The sequence below is a fragment of the Schistocerca serialis genome, chromosome 4 (assembly GCF_023864345.2).
Source record: "Schistocerca serialis cubense isolate TAMUIC-IGC-003099 chromosome 4, iqSchSeri2.2, whole genome shotgun sequence".
NCBI lineage: Eukaryota > Metazoa > Arthropoda > Insecta > Orthoptera > Acrididae > Schistocerca > Schistocerca serialis.
The window spans coordinates 537,302,410-537,317,963 of record NC_064641.1 but is presented as its reverse complement, the minus strand read 5'-3'; the positions used below and the strand labels follow the sequence as shown (position 1 = coordinate 537,317,963).

The window sequence follows — 15,554 nt, the reverse complement described above, 5'->3', positions numbered from 1 at the left end:
GCGTGACTGGCTCAACGCCATCGACAACTTTTATAATACAGTATGACAGGAGGACAAAATTAAGCACACAGGATAATGCAATATACACTCTACAAACAGATAGCACATCTGAACTGAAAAGCACAAAAAAACTGAATCCAAAGCAGTTATTTACAATCAAATAGCACGCTGAATATTACTCAGCTACTGCAGAGTTCCTAAAAAAATGGTTCAAATGGCTCTACGCACTATGGAACTTAACATCTGAGGTCATCAGTCCCCTAGACTTAGAACTACTTAAACCTAACTAACCTAAGGACATCACACACATCCATGCCCGAGACAGGATTCGAACCTGTGACCGTAGCAGCAACTCGGTTCTGGACTGAAACTCCTAGAACCGTTCGGCCACTGCCGCCGGCGGAGAGTTCCTCCAAAGACACTGTGGATATCTTTAATTCTTCCTCCTTTGAACCCATACATTATCCGATTTAAAACATGGCCCATAGTTTGAAGTCCACCGCACTCACAGATAGCATCCATCACCTTCAAGATACCATTTTGTTGTTATACTTTTACAGCGATCGATCCCAGTCCTTATTATGTTTAATCTTGTCCAGAGTCTTCTTGGAAGATCCAAGTAAAAAAAAAAATGTGCACGTCAGCAATAAGGGATCCATTTTGAGGGGGTTTACTTCTCCAGTGCTCCTGCCAATGTCTTTCTTCCCCAAGTCAACAGGAAAAATTCCCGAGAATATCCTCACAAAAGAAGTAACAGTAACTACCCTGGAAGAAATACACGCAACAAAAGTCACATCTCAAGGTTCCAAATCCAAGGTTTTTTTGTGGTAACACAGCAAGGACATGAAAAATATGGGTTGGCTACTCTGGTGAAAAAAATGCATCAAGACTACACAATTAACTGGAGTATTTATAACAAAAAATCCGTTTCAATTAAAACATTAACATTCTTCCAGAACTACTCTACGTAGACATTACCATTAACCCTTCTTGTCAATGTGATCGATAAAATTGTGCTATAGATATTACGCAAAATATTCCGACTCAAGATACACGTCAGGACTTGGATGCGCTAAAGTTCACAAGAATTGTATTCCTCACGGAACAATTTAGTTTCATTACTGAAAAGACGTATGAAATTTTTTGGGCATATAGCACGAATGGACGACGCAGTTAACCAAGAAAACCTTTACCATCGTGAATATGGCCCGGAAAACTAAAGTACGAACGTTAGGCTACAACCACGAGAATTTCAAGGAAGGTTCTGGTAACCGACTGACAGCTTCATGGATGACACATAGGAGATCGACTCTCATAAGCTCACGTCTAAATAACTAGTGGAAAGGAAGTGTACAATCAGAAAAGGGATTGACAGTACAAGGACGACGGACCCATAATGGAAGTATGAAGATGTTTTCGTAAAATAATGCTAAAGTTTAGTGATTCTTCGTGCTCTTTAAGGAGCGAAATGGAATAATAATACTAATAAAAAGCGCAATAATACGTCACAGTATTGATTCACGTCCCATGCCGTAACAAAAGCGAAACTTCGATGGTAGCTCAAACCACATGGCAGCACTTTTAATGTCAGTGGATATGGTTAATAGTTAGGGAAACGTTCATATTTCTCACAAGTAATGAAAACTTTTTGATCTAGAAATAAGGCAAGGACTTTTATTACGGCTCTTGTCATGAAACTAAATTTCTTCCCCAAACATCAGTCAAATTATTCGCTTATAATTTAGTGACGCGTTATCCATCGCTAATTTTAGCAACACGAAAAGATTTTTGGCGGTGAAATATCCACTGGTTAGCGACTAAGGCAGTATGTAAATTAAGGATACAGTCGTCAAGCACAAATATATCCTCGAACAATGAAATTTTTGAAAAATTTATATATGTATATAGTTCCAACTCACATTTTTTCCAGATGTTACTACTGAACTAAATAAAAAAGACATGGCGAGGAATAGCGCTAGACGGTTGCGACAGACGATTGCAAAAAAGAAATAAAATCGTTATCATCACTGTTTTCACTAATTTCGGAAAAGGTGCAGAAATCGAATGAGATACGAGAGGTGACAATTAAGTCTTATTAGGAAAAAAAAGGAAGACAATGGTGTTCAGAATACTGTACACCAACAAAGAGGTCATAAGGGGAGAGAAACTTCTGTTTCTCTGTCTGCCGTTGAACAGAAACGTTCGCTTCGGGCGGGCGGCCAGCTATTTCTGAACAAACGCTATTATCCCACTGCACTGCTGACAAGAGACATTCATAGCTATATTGGGTACAATTCTCGTGCGAAATGCACGGCCTGATTGTCTCGCGAACAATCATCTGAGCTATGTTTCGTACTAACTTTGTAAAGGCGGGAACCGGTCAAACCACATGCGACGATCTTGCAGTTCGACAGCTTTTGCAGCCATAAGAAACATAGAGCAATATTTACAACACAGTGATTCTCATTGCTGATTTTTTTTCCATATAGCGATCGCACTTTGTACTCTACTAGAGTAGTAGGAAGCTGAATGAAGAACAGTCAGGTCTACTGCACAGTTAATGCCGAAAAAAGCTTGGGATACGTAAACGTTACAGCGCAGTGAGGAAAATATGTTTCGTTACTTGATAACTCTCACAATAAATAACAAGTCCAGTTAACGCAAGTCTAATTACTTTTTTTCTCTACCTAAATATGAGATCAATGTTTATCAATTTATTTCGAAATACACCGCTTCACACAACTGGAATGTTTCAAGGCAGAAGCTAGAAATAAATGTATCTGGGAACTTCTCCAAGAACATTGGATGCAGAAATGTGCCAATTACTTCGACATTCTTCTCTGTAATCGCAGTTCATTTCTTCTTCTGCCTTTACGCTCTATGATTCCTACAGTTATTTTCCAAGAAACCTGATGATACACCCTTCCTCTGCATAATTGCAATCGGATTTTGTGCCTCTATTAGAGCTGCTGGTCGTAACATTCAGCCTCCGATGGGGGTTATTTAAGTATATGTTCACTGTTAGCCGCGGGAGAGCTTTTGTCAATCGGTCAAGGATAAACACTAATAGAAATGAAGGGTTTCTGTAGCATATGTAGAAGACTGTTTATAATTTCTTCCTAATATTTTCTCTCTCGTAGAAATTGCAGTCGACAAAATTCTGAAAATATAAACGAACATATTTACCCTAGCTTAGGCCAAGTTTGATTGCAGCAGGAGTGATTACCGCAGAAAACAATGGCGGATCCCTGTTTATCGTGAAAATGATTACGGTCTACCATCACACCCAACGCCCATACGCCTGTCAAATATCTGTTACCATCGCCACACGTTATAAAAGAGAATCAACCATGGTTCTGCTGAATAACATACAGAGATTATACTTTTCAAAAACTGCAATCTTCTTAAAAACTTTGTACTTTTGTAATTTACTTCATTAAGAAAACAGGGAAATAGCAGTTAAGGATGTCTGGAAGATTAAATCAATAAAATGTCAGCTGAAGCTATAAATAAATTGGGAAATGGATCAACATATAGACTAATCAACTTCGTAAATAGTTTGGAGATCTAGTAAAAACAATTCTAGTTCCATTGCGTAATAAATACAGTGCCACAAAACACAAAGATTACAGATCAATTCTAGTCCCCTTGTCAAATAAATACAATACCACAAAATACAAAGATTACAGGACAATTAATTGCATATGCCTCGGAACAAAAGCTGTGTAGTCTATGATTCGGAAGCTTAGAAATAAAAAACTGAAGAAAACGTAGGGTAGGATCAGTCTGGATTCGGAAAAGGAACACGACGTGATGATGGATATTTGAAAGTGGTAGGTCAAAGATTGTAGAAGTTAACATATGTTGTGTTAATTTGGAAAACGCGTTTCGTGGACTGGACTGCTATACCCTCCCAAAAACGTTAAAAGACGATTATGTAGACTGGAAAGACAGGAGGAATCTTGGAACTCTATGCGAGACAGAAAGTGGTGTTAACGATCAGCAATGAAGGAACAAGTGGAAGAAGTGTTAGAGAAGTTATGGTTTGACACAAACGACTTTCAATATTTATGCTTAGAAAGTAGCAAATAAATCATTAGAAAAAGCGAGAGGCAAAGTCATGGGAGAAAAGATAAAGATAAATAGGTGTGCATATCATCACGCAGCGTTGCCTAATGTGGTAAAAGAGTGTGGAATGAGGATAACTATAGGGAATACCAAATTGATGACAATCAATAGACATGAATGTTTCTTTAAAATATAGGACTTTGAAACAATTAAAACATTTTAGGTACTTCGAAAGACTGATGGCAGAAAATAAAAGTTATGTGGAGGAAATAAAAAAAATAGAATATATACAAGGGTAAAGGAGGCTTTGAATAGGCGAAAGGTTATTAATACCAAAAAGAATTTCAGTAGAGTTAATAAGTAATTTCACCAGTTGTTTTACGCGACGTTTAGTACTGTACGACAGCGAATCGAAAAGCAAGAGGAAAAAACACTTGGATGATTTTGAAATATGGTCGTGGAGAAAAATAATAAAAATAATAGAAGTGAAATGGGCTGACAGAATTACGAATGAAACTGTTACGAATAGGGGAGGAAAGTAGCAAAAATGATGAGAATGAGGAAAACATTTTGCCTGGGGCATACATTATATTGCGAAGAAATTGCCAATAACGAAGAGGCATCGAGGAAAATTGGAAGAAAACTTGGAATGCTAGATGACAGCAGACTAAGGAAGAGACTCAGGAAAGAGGAAAGCGGAGAGCGTCCATCCGATACGTGTCGCACGACAGATAAGACAGTAGAAAGACGAGAAGTGTTATTTAGAATTTTTTATCGGAATAAGGGAAGATTTCAACGAAACGAAAACGCTGCTGTAAAAAACTTTGACTTAATTAACTAGTAATTTCTGTAATCAAATGCGTATGTGGGACATAATGACGGCAGCGCAATTGCTTGGATCAATTTTCAGCTAAGCATCACTTGATTAAAAGAATTAGATGTTAGCCTACGCTACGTAAAGTGATTCCACTGTTGTTTAGTCGTACCACTACGATATCAAATGATGCTACGGAGGACTTTAGAAAATAAATAACACATTACGATCGTTAGGCCACGTAACTGTCACTCGTTGTATAGGTTTTCAACTGTAATGAAAGTCTTCTTAAGATCAGAAACGTTTCACTTTATCCTAAAGCATTTTCAGTGCTCAGAGTTTTTGTTGTTTACTCCTTTCTTCTTTTTCTTCCATGTGTATGTGTAGGGGTTTGGGAAACAGATCATTCACTACACTAAACACATTCACATTTCAGTGTTGTGAAGTATCAATGTCCTCTCTCCATTTCGTGTGTTTTGTTTTCCTAGGAAAGTGCAGTGAAAGTGTTGTTTGTAAGAACCAGACACAAGCACTTGGAAGAAGAAGAAGAAGAAAGCAGTAAATAACAAAACGTCTGACCACTCCAGATGCTTTAGAATAAAGCGAGAAGGGTCTGGTCTTAATAAAACTTTCATTACAGTTGCAAAAGAAGGTAATTAACCTATAGAACTTGTATAATTATGTGCATCTGTGGAAAAAAGAGACTGAAAAACGAAGAAGACAAGAACTAACTTTTATTGCATCTTGCACTACACTTGTGACACAGATACGTGACACTATTTTGCAACAATGTCACCAAATCTCTTTAATCAACGGTCGGAACAAGACTTCCTAGCAGATTATAACTGCATGCCGGACCGGGACTCAAACCTGTAACCTTTGCCTTTCGCGGGCAAGTGCTTTACTGACTGAGCTATCCAGGCACGACTCCCTTCTGTGAAGTTTGGAAGGTAGGAGATGAGGTTCTGGCGGAAGTAAAACTGTGAGCAGCGGTCATCAGTTACACTTGGGTAGCTTAGTTGGTAGAGCACTTGCCGGGAAAGGAAAAGGTTGCGAGGTCGAATCTCGGTCCGGTACGCAATTTTAATTTGCCAGGAAGTTTCATATCAGCGCACACTCCGCTGCAGAGTGAAAATCTCCTCATCGCTGAAAAATCTGCTATTGGTGCAAATCATTTTCTCGGCTGCCTAGAGATCGTCGTCTGTCGTTTATGTCGACGGCCTTCGGAAATATTTGCACCAGCCACGTCTGTCGACGCCCTTCCTTCCCCATCAGCGTCACCCACGTCTGTTCGGCCTTGGTCAAACTGATGGCACATTTTTTTTTTTAAATTAACGCACCACCATTTGACTGTATTGTTGTTTATTTAAATACGACCGAGGTTTCGGCCTTTTGTGCCACTTTCAAGTGACTGAGTTTATGTCATTACATATTTTGCAGATTTTCAAATATGTTAATTACCTCACACACGTTAATGACATAAACTCAACCACTTGAAAATGGCATTAAAGGCCGAAACCTGGGTCGTAATTAAATAAACAACAATACAGTCAAATGGCGGTGTGTTCATTTAAAAATTATTGTGTGACTGTTGCTCAGCACCATCAGAACCTGATGGCACAATCTCATTACTGCCTACAAGACATACCGTCTAGCCCATAAGTCGTCTGAATTTCACCGTGAATATATGTCCATCTTAGACGTTTTTCTGCCCACGAGAATCAAACTGCTCTGCGTACTTTATTTTTTGGGGTACATTTCCACATGCCATGACGTTTCACTCCCAGACTGCGATCTGTTATCCGTACCACAGAAGAATTAGTCTGCATGAAACCCAGAAAATGTACTCTCTTTTGACAATGCACTATTCTGGCTTCGTAGTGGTGTTACAGTGGGACGAGATGTGTGACTTACTTTTTGGGGTCTCCTCCTATTTGTGATCTATTTTGTTGGCTGATTTATTGCTGTGTCTGAAACATGGGTCCAACACGTGACGCCAGAAACTATCAAAGTCGTGATTGGAAGCCGATGAGCCGGAACGAAACTAGCTGAAGTCTATTTCATATCAGAAAGGTTTTGGTCTGACGTTCCTGGATTTCAGGGGGGATACTTTTCATTGATTACCACTCTAAGGGTAAAACAGTAACTAGAGAATATTATTGCTGGATTAATTGGATGAAATAATACGTCTGAAGAAGATTAGACGTCGAACAGAAGAAAAAATCATTTCTCTTCAGCACAACGCACCTGCTTACAAATGCGCTTTGCAGGGCGACATCTGAGGATTTTGAAATACGAATTATGAAACATCCACCCCGTTCACAAGATTTTCCACCCTCCGAACGCCACCTATCGACACAGATAAAGAAATCTGATAATGGAAGATGTTTGAACGAAGACGTTGACGGATGTAAATGGGCGGTTTGCAGTGCTTTCGGAATCATACATCATGCAAGTAATGAACTCACTGGAAAAATCGTTAGAACATAATGCTCTGACTCAAAACAGCGCAGCGTCAAAACGGAACTTCGTGTTAAATTTTTACGTCGTCACATAAAAGACTCCATTTTAGGATTATGTTCAATATTGATATTGTAGTCCAGGATGGACATTCACCTTAGTTTTTTTTTACTTTTGGCACTGATCGAATAGCAGTTTTTATTTAGTATTTTTGTAATATTGTTATATAAGTACCGCAGTTTCATTGCATTAGACTCGTACGGGAGGAATGCAGGAACACGGGAGCCAGAACGTACGCTACGATTTAGAAGACAGGCTGAAGGATGGCAGGCCTCATTTATAGCATTTGTAGATGTAGAAAAGTGTTATAGTCGGTGTTTAATAGAATACGTACTTGAAATCCTGTAGTTATCGAGGATAAAACGCAAAGAACGAAAAGTTATCCAAAACTTGTACAAAAATCAAACTGCAGCTCTAAGATCAGAAAGGCAGGTAAGGGAGGCAGTTGTTCAAAAATGAGTAAGTGAAGGCTGCAGCCTGTGCTCTATGTTATTCACACTGAGCAAGAAGTAATTCCAATCAAAGATAAATTTATAAAATGAATTTGAGTTCAAGAAGAAAAAACAAAAACTTGAAAGATTTCCGAGTATATTTCTTTATGTATTTTGCCAGATACAGCAGAGGTCTTCGAGGGTCAGTAGAATGGGATGGATAGTTTCTTGAAAAGAGGTTGTAAGATGAACATGAACAATTGTAAAAAAAATGCCTGGCCGAAGTCAGAGAACTAAGTAAGAGTAAATTTAGGACGTGAATCGAAAACAATAACGAATTTTTCTATTTGGGCAGCGAAACAAGTGACGATGGTAGAAGAAAAGAGGATGTGAAATGGACACTTACGAACGGCCGGAAAAGCTTTCCTGGAAAAGAGAAATATGTTAAATGTAAGCGAAAGGAAGTTGTATCCGAAGGTATTTGTATGGAGAGTATACTCGCAAGCTAAACATAAACATTTAGCAGTACGTGCAAGGAGAGAATAGGAACTTTCGAAACGTTAGGGGCAGAAGAATACTGAGATGTGTAGATCGAGTATCAAATTTACAGTTGCTGAGTCGAAGACAGGAGAAAAACGTTTTAGAGTACAAATTAAAATAAGCGTTATACTGATTGGACACAAGGAATAGTTAATTTGGTAATGGACTGATTGGGGGGGGGGGGGAGGTGGATAGGCAAAAATAGTATAGGGAGATCAAAGATTGAAAACAGTAAGCAGATTCAACTGGTTGTTGGGTGCAGTAGGTAAGTAAAGATAAGATAGACTAAAATGGAGTATTGCCTCAAACCAGTCTTCGGACTTGAGGTGCAACTACGATACACATACATGGTAAAAGCAGTGTGATTTCCTTGGCTTTTCAATCATTTTTCTCGATCGCACCTTCACCATTCATCTTCCCAACAAATGTGAAATCCTTAGCGCTGAGACGCATGCTGTTTCTAGGTGTGAGAAGCTTCTCATCTGGTACGATACCCTCAGTGTCCTGTGTACGCTACAACAGACGAAGTGACGGCAGAAAATATATGAACTTCAGAAAGACTACGTCAATTTTTTGGCGGAGTGTGCGCTGTTTCAAAATTACGGCAAATCAGAACTGTTGGCTGAACTGGACCATCAACTCTGGACCTTGCTAAGCATGTGCATTGTCCTTACCGACCGAGCAGTCGAGCTTCACAGCCTGAACTCATGTCTGGATGGCTCAGTTCGTAAAATCGTTGTCCCCCGAAAGTTAGGTTTAAGGTTCGAGCCCTAGCCCTGCACCCAATTTTAATCTACCAGGAAGTTTCATTATCTTAGCTCTTTCCGTTCTCTGGGCAAGAAAACAGCGGAGCGATGCCTCATTCTGCTAGGATAGTCCAGACTTCACGAACGGGGAGGAAATGAGTATCTGATATAACAGCTAAGGATGTATGGGCTATCACTAATCTCTGCCACACAATGAGGAGTCACTGCAGTGGACAAAACCATTCGGTGTTTACATACCATAATCTGCGATAAAGTAACCCTACACCTTTTTCACGTTTAATGAGGAAGGCTATAACGTGGAGTCTGACTGGGGTGTGCTTAAGTGGGGAGGGGAAGGGGGGGGGGGGGGTTGGGAGAGCAGGGGGTTGCCTCAGTGGTCAGTGCTAGGACCACTACTGTTTCTTATATGTACTGAGTGTGTAAGTGGGCTGTTTAGGTTTTTATGTTGGTGACGCCATGTAGCGCTCTGTATTAAAATCGCTGACTGCGCTGTGTGAAGTCTGTGGCTGGTTGGACTCATTGTTGGATAATTCGCTAGTGTAGCGTTGGGCAGTTGAATGTGAACAGCTCGTAGCGTTGGGGAGTTGGAGGTGAGCCGCCAGCAGTGATGGGTGTGGGGAGAGAGTTGCCAGAGTTTTGAGATGTTAATATGAGCGGACGATCTGGACGTGCGTCCGTGAGGAAAAGGAAATTTGTCAAACTGGATGTTACGAACATATTACGACTTTTGAACATTATTAAGGTAAATACATTGTTTATTCTCTATCAATTTCTTACATTTGCTAACTATACGCCTATCAGTAGTTAGTGCCTTTAGTAGTTAGAATCTTTTATTTAGCTGGCAGCATTGGCGCTCTCTGTATTGCATTAGTTCGAGTAACGAAGATTTGGTGAGATAAGTGATTCATGATGGATAGTTTATTGTTAATCAAGGCTATTCTCTTGTAGGGATTATTAAAAGTCAGATTGCGTTGCACTAAAATATTGTGTGCCAGTTTAGAAATGATCAGAATAAATAAAGAGAAAACTGTCTGAGTACGTTCAATTTTACTCAGCTGTTTCAGTATCAAATAACGTAGAACTTTACCAGCACAGTCAGTATTTACATTCAAAGGGGAAGTTTCAAGTGTTTCAGCTGCCCCTACCACCATCGTTTTATGCAACCTGCAATGTAATACCTGGTCTTCATATCCCACGCACTATGCGCAAGCTATTAGTCATACAGAAAAAATGAGCAGGACCTTTTTGTAGGCAATTTAATGTTGTTAAATTTGGTGCTGGGGTACGTTTTCGCTGAAAGCGACGATTTTCGAATTATTCAAGAAAAACGTACGAGAGTGACCCTCAAAGGCATATCTCTACCCCACACTCATCCCTCACCAGTCCAGATTTCTAGTACGTTGTTCATGGTAACCCCCCCCCCCACTCCTACCCCTCCATTGAACTAAAATTTCCGACTACACTAACCATTCCCGATAATCGACCGTTTTGGTCTCTATTGATTGGGTTACTACGCTACCAGCATAGCCGTCTACTTCGTTAACGTTATTAATTTAAACGTGCCTGCGAGGGCAATGAAAGAAAAATGAATTTTGCAAACGTTGCGCTAAAACTAATTACGTTGACAATTTGACACAAACGTAACCCTTACAGGGCACAGTAGCTTCGTAGGCAGAGGGATTGACGAATACAACTAAATAAACAATTGTTTACTTTATCCTGTTAAAATTCACAAAAAGTTAAGTAAAATTAATACAAGTAAATGAATAATTATTTATTTTACCCTGTTGAAATTCACAAAAATGTTAAGTAAAATTAATAAAAACGTCAATTTTACAGTTTGTAAGTGCTCGACAAAGCCGTTGGAGCAGTAAGGCCAGTCAACGGAGATAAAAAAAAGTCGAATGTGGAAAATAATTCGTGCAGTCACAATATTTATACACCGGTAGGGGGAAGTACCATGAACAACATACTAGAAATCCTGCCCGGTGCGAGCTGAGTGTGGGAGTGGGGGCGCGTTTGAAGATATTGCGAGTTTTTCTTGAATAATTCGAAAACTACGGCCTCTGGCGAAAACTTATCCCAGCACAAAATTTAAGTACACTCCTACAAAAAGGTCCTATTCATTTTTTCTGCAGGACTAACAGTTCGCGTATAGCGAGTGAGAGAATATGAAAATCTTGTACATGGTTTGTGAAGGCCACTTACAACATTTCGGGTTGCGTAAAACGACAGTGGGAGGGTTAGCTGAGTCACCATGTGGATAAATAATGTGCCTTCTGGTACGACAGGTGATTCTAAAATATTTCTGTTTGCTGGTGACACTAGATTGGTATTGAAGAATGTTGAGTATAACATAGTCAAAGGTTTGGCTGAGAAATGGGTAGTTAGAGCAATGTGTGATGTAACGTTGCGAATCTCCTCTCGACTCCTGTTCAGGAGTTGGGGAATCCTGACATTGGGCTCGCAATACATATTTGCTTTAGTAGCGTTTATTGTTATCAATACGAGCGTATTCCCAAGAATTAGGAGGTTTCACTCAATTAATACTAGGCGGGAATCCAATCTCTAATTGGATCACATCTTCTTGACTATCGTACAGAAAGGCGTGCGGTATTCTACTGCAACCATTTTCAGTAAGCTACCACATGAACTAAAACATCTTAGCAGTAATCCAGGTACTTTCAAACCCAACGTGAATAATTTCCTCATGGCCCATTCCTATTCTATTGCGGAGTTTCTGGAAAAAAATTAGCCGATTTCTGCGTTCCATTGTTGGTATATAATGAGAAAATTATTATCTGCACGGGATTTCGTGGAAACTTTGTCTATTATTAACTTTTCTGATGTTCATGTACTGAGTCATTCCATGACCATGGAGAACTGGGCCATAATTCAGTACTGTGTAACAAGACGTGCAAAATAAAAAAATAATAAAATAAAATACATGGTTTCATACTCCGTTCTGGGGGGTGTTAGGCGTACGAATCACTTCACAGTCATTATAACAGAGGTGATGAAATGTTTTCAGAACATCAACTATAGTTCTAAATGAAACGTGTCGCCTGTTTTTATTCGAAATGATAAGAGTGCAACGCTCGTTCTGAAATGACTGCACGGTAAAACGGCTACTGTAATAGTATTTTATTTTAATTTTTCCTTGCCAATCTGAAGGCGCTTCGCTAAGCAAACCATTACCTGTAATCGCAAAAATTATCTGCATAGTGATGCCAGTGTATAATAAACATCCTATTCTAACTTAAATAAAAAGATTTAAAAACCTACACAAAACATGATACTGAAGCGACAATATTGCTTACACGAGACAACACTATAGGACAGCACTTCTCAGTCTTAAAGACCTTCACACAGAACAAGTGACGTAGGACGAGAATGAAGAAACGTCTGCTCCGTAGCACTAGAGAATATGAGTTTCAACAAAGAGAGTAGTATAGTGTAATATAAATATTTTGTAGAAAAATTTTATAAAATATTCATTTATGAGGACATCAGCTACGTAATGGAAAAGAATGTTGTAATACGCGTGAATTATATATTAACACAGTATTTATTCATTGTCAGTGTCATTAAATATGTTTTTAATATTACTTGTTTGGCAAGATACGTCATACACAATTAATATATGTATTACTCTCGTAGTCGAAAGAAAGATCTGATCTGGAAATGCATTGCTAAACAACTGAAATTGGTGTTGTTAGACGACAATGAATAAATACTTTCTTAAACTAGTGATCACAAGGACTCCAAGATACAATTTTTTACACAAAATACTATTTTTGAGACATTGAATGATTTATTATTTTTTACAACTTTACATTGATGAGAGATATTTGCTTATTATAATTGGTGATAAGTGTAACGTATAGTTTGATAAATAACAATTATGAGCTGAAATTACATAGTAGGATGCGATTAGAACCTAATAGAGACTGTCATGTTGTAGGAACACTGCATTCGAAAGAGAAGTTTCTAGTTGCTTTGAGTTCCTCCCCAGCACACAGGTATATTTAATCTCTCAGTGCAAGTTCAGTGGTTTAGTGATATGTGGGACAAATTTTGGTAAGTAGAGAATTTGCGTCATGGAACTCAGCAAATGGAACAAAACTTTCTACAGCTCCACCACAGGGAGTAATCACAAGTGCATTTGATAATCTCTCACAGCAGTAATATATTCGCACCTCCAAACAGATCAGGAAACGAATGTGACGGTAAGAAGCGTACCTATCCAACGTCTGAGTTTTCATCTATATTTCAATAGACAGATACCTTGAAATATAATGAAATTGTTAGCAAAAATTGCTTTCTGAATGTAATCGGTTTCAGAATGTCAGATGAGTATATCCGCTGGGTTTCAGCGAGGAAACTACTTGCTTTAGTCTCTCTTATCTGAAGAGTTTAGCAACATATCAATAGAAGAATTAATATTCGCTGAAGGAGGAGAATTGCAGTTTACGCACTGTGCTCGCATTGCTTCTGTTGTTGACTACAAGAAATGGATCGTTCACTAAGAAAGCTTTGTGAACCATACTTCTCGTGTATTTGACATTTTTATAATATTTTGATTCTATGTAGCAAGAGACAGGTGAGAGTTGGGGGGGGGGGGGGGGGGGATGAATTTCAGCTTATGTTTCAAAAATGTATACAATTTCCGGATTCAAAGAAGCGGCCTATTTGTTGCTTCCGTGGGTGGTATGGTGGTCGTTTTGAAGAACCTCACTCTTACTGCTCTACACATAGACCTATTTTGCAGGTCAATCGAGATTTACGTCCTAAACACACAGTAGGCTAAAGCACTTGCTCTGGACCAACGTTAAAGAATGACAATTAGTTGGATGAGGGAGTTCGTGCGTTGATGTCAGCAACCTTTTACTGTGCAATACGTATTTCGCTCTTCAGTATATGTTACATAGCCTGAAACTCATTTGTGGGAACGTATATAAAAGACTGATGTAACGTTTCTGATAACGGTTCTCTCGCAGTGTAGAATATTCAGAATCATTACGTGTTTGTGTTCTCCTTGAGTATTTCTAAGGACGGAAACGTTTACTGAAATCGATTCCGTGAATATAAAAAAAATTCTCTAGAGAAATCAGAAAGTATTTCCTCGATGTTTGTAACACTAGACGCGGTACTAATAGGAGAGTCTATTACGACATAAATGTGATGTGAACAAAGTGAAGTAAGCAGTACCAGTCGTTAGACTGTTAAATGTAGCAAAGCAATGCCTCAGTGATGAAAGAGCGTTTTGTTACAGTCTTCAGCGATTAGTCACTTTTTTGACCTTCCAGTTACATCATTATGTAGAGGTGTATTTAGCTTTTGGGTGGTATTCGTAATCAACTCGTATTGTTGGTATAAATTATGCCAAAAATTTATACAATACCTACAGCCCAGTTAATTTTCCACAACAGGTAAAGAAGCGCAGGACTGAATTAAAAAAAGAGTCATTTAAAACTCATGTATCGTGATAAGGGACACCTGAAATCATCATTGTCAAAGTATGGTGATAATTCACAATATTAAATAACTCCGCTGCTATTCTCATGTTCTGTCATAATCTTAAAACGCACACAGAGATTCAAATCAGAGGCCAAGCAGGAAGATTAAATCGCAAATAAATTTTAGTATTACTCTAAGAAAATTATTGGGTTTGGGCTGGAGTGTCAGTCAGGTGCCTTTGCAAAATTACTTCGCGGGAGGAAAGGTCTTCCACGTCTGGGGGAAATTGTATGGTGATCAACTGTAGGTGCTACTGACCGGTGAGGTGGAGCTGCGTGCGACGGTGTGACGTCGGAGTCGTTGGCTGCGTCTGCTCGGGCGTCGGGGTCGGACAGCGGCGTCGGCGGTGAGGTGACAGTGGCGTGCGCGCACCCCCCAGCGCCGGTATTTAAACACGACGCCACGCACGTGCTACGCAGTGCGCATGCGCGGGGCTCGCCCACGACCGCCGCGGCAACCCTGCTAGCGGGTCAGCGGGGGCGCACGCGCCTGCCCGGTGTCGTTCCTGGCGCAGCCTCTGGTTACCTCCCCCCAGTGGCAAGGCGCTCGTCACCCAAAGCACCCACCTGCGTGAGCGTCTGGGCAAAGCTGCGCTGAGGATAAAAAAATAACGTACTTCTGGGGAAGATCTGGCGACTAAATAGTTGTCGCCTAAACACTCTCAGTGAGAATATACCATCTTAAGCGCGGTTTTAATACTACAAAACAAACATGAAACACATAAAATATGAGTCAGTATACAGTGAATGTTCATATGATTCCACGGTCATTGTCAATTTGAATAAAATTAGTTTGTGAAGATGGTGTCCTCACAATATCTAAAAAAAAATCGTAGTTCAGCTGCCAATAAATTCTTTACTCACAACCATTTCCATCTTTAGATCATCGTCAGAT

The 15,554-nt window shown here is 39.5% G+C and overlaps 1 protein-coding gene across 1 annotated transcript in view; it reads right to left on the bottom strand.

The window, feature by feature from the left end:
- The window catches only part of LOC126474082 (elevenin-Vc1-like), a 322,826-nt gene extending 307,816 nt beyond the window's left edge, over window positions 1-15,010 (bottom strand). Inside the window, exon 1 of the mRNA XM_050101491.1 lies at window positions 14,919-15,010. The gene's annotated coding sequence lies outside the window, so the exon portion shown is untranslated. The remainder of the gene's footprint in view (window positions 1-14,918) is intronic.
- Between the last annotated feature and the right edge of the window lie 544 nt (window positions 15,011-15,554).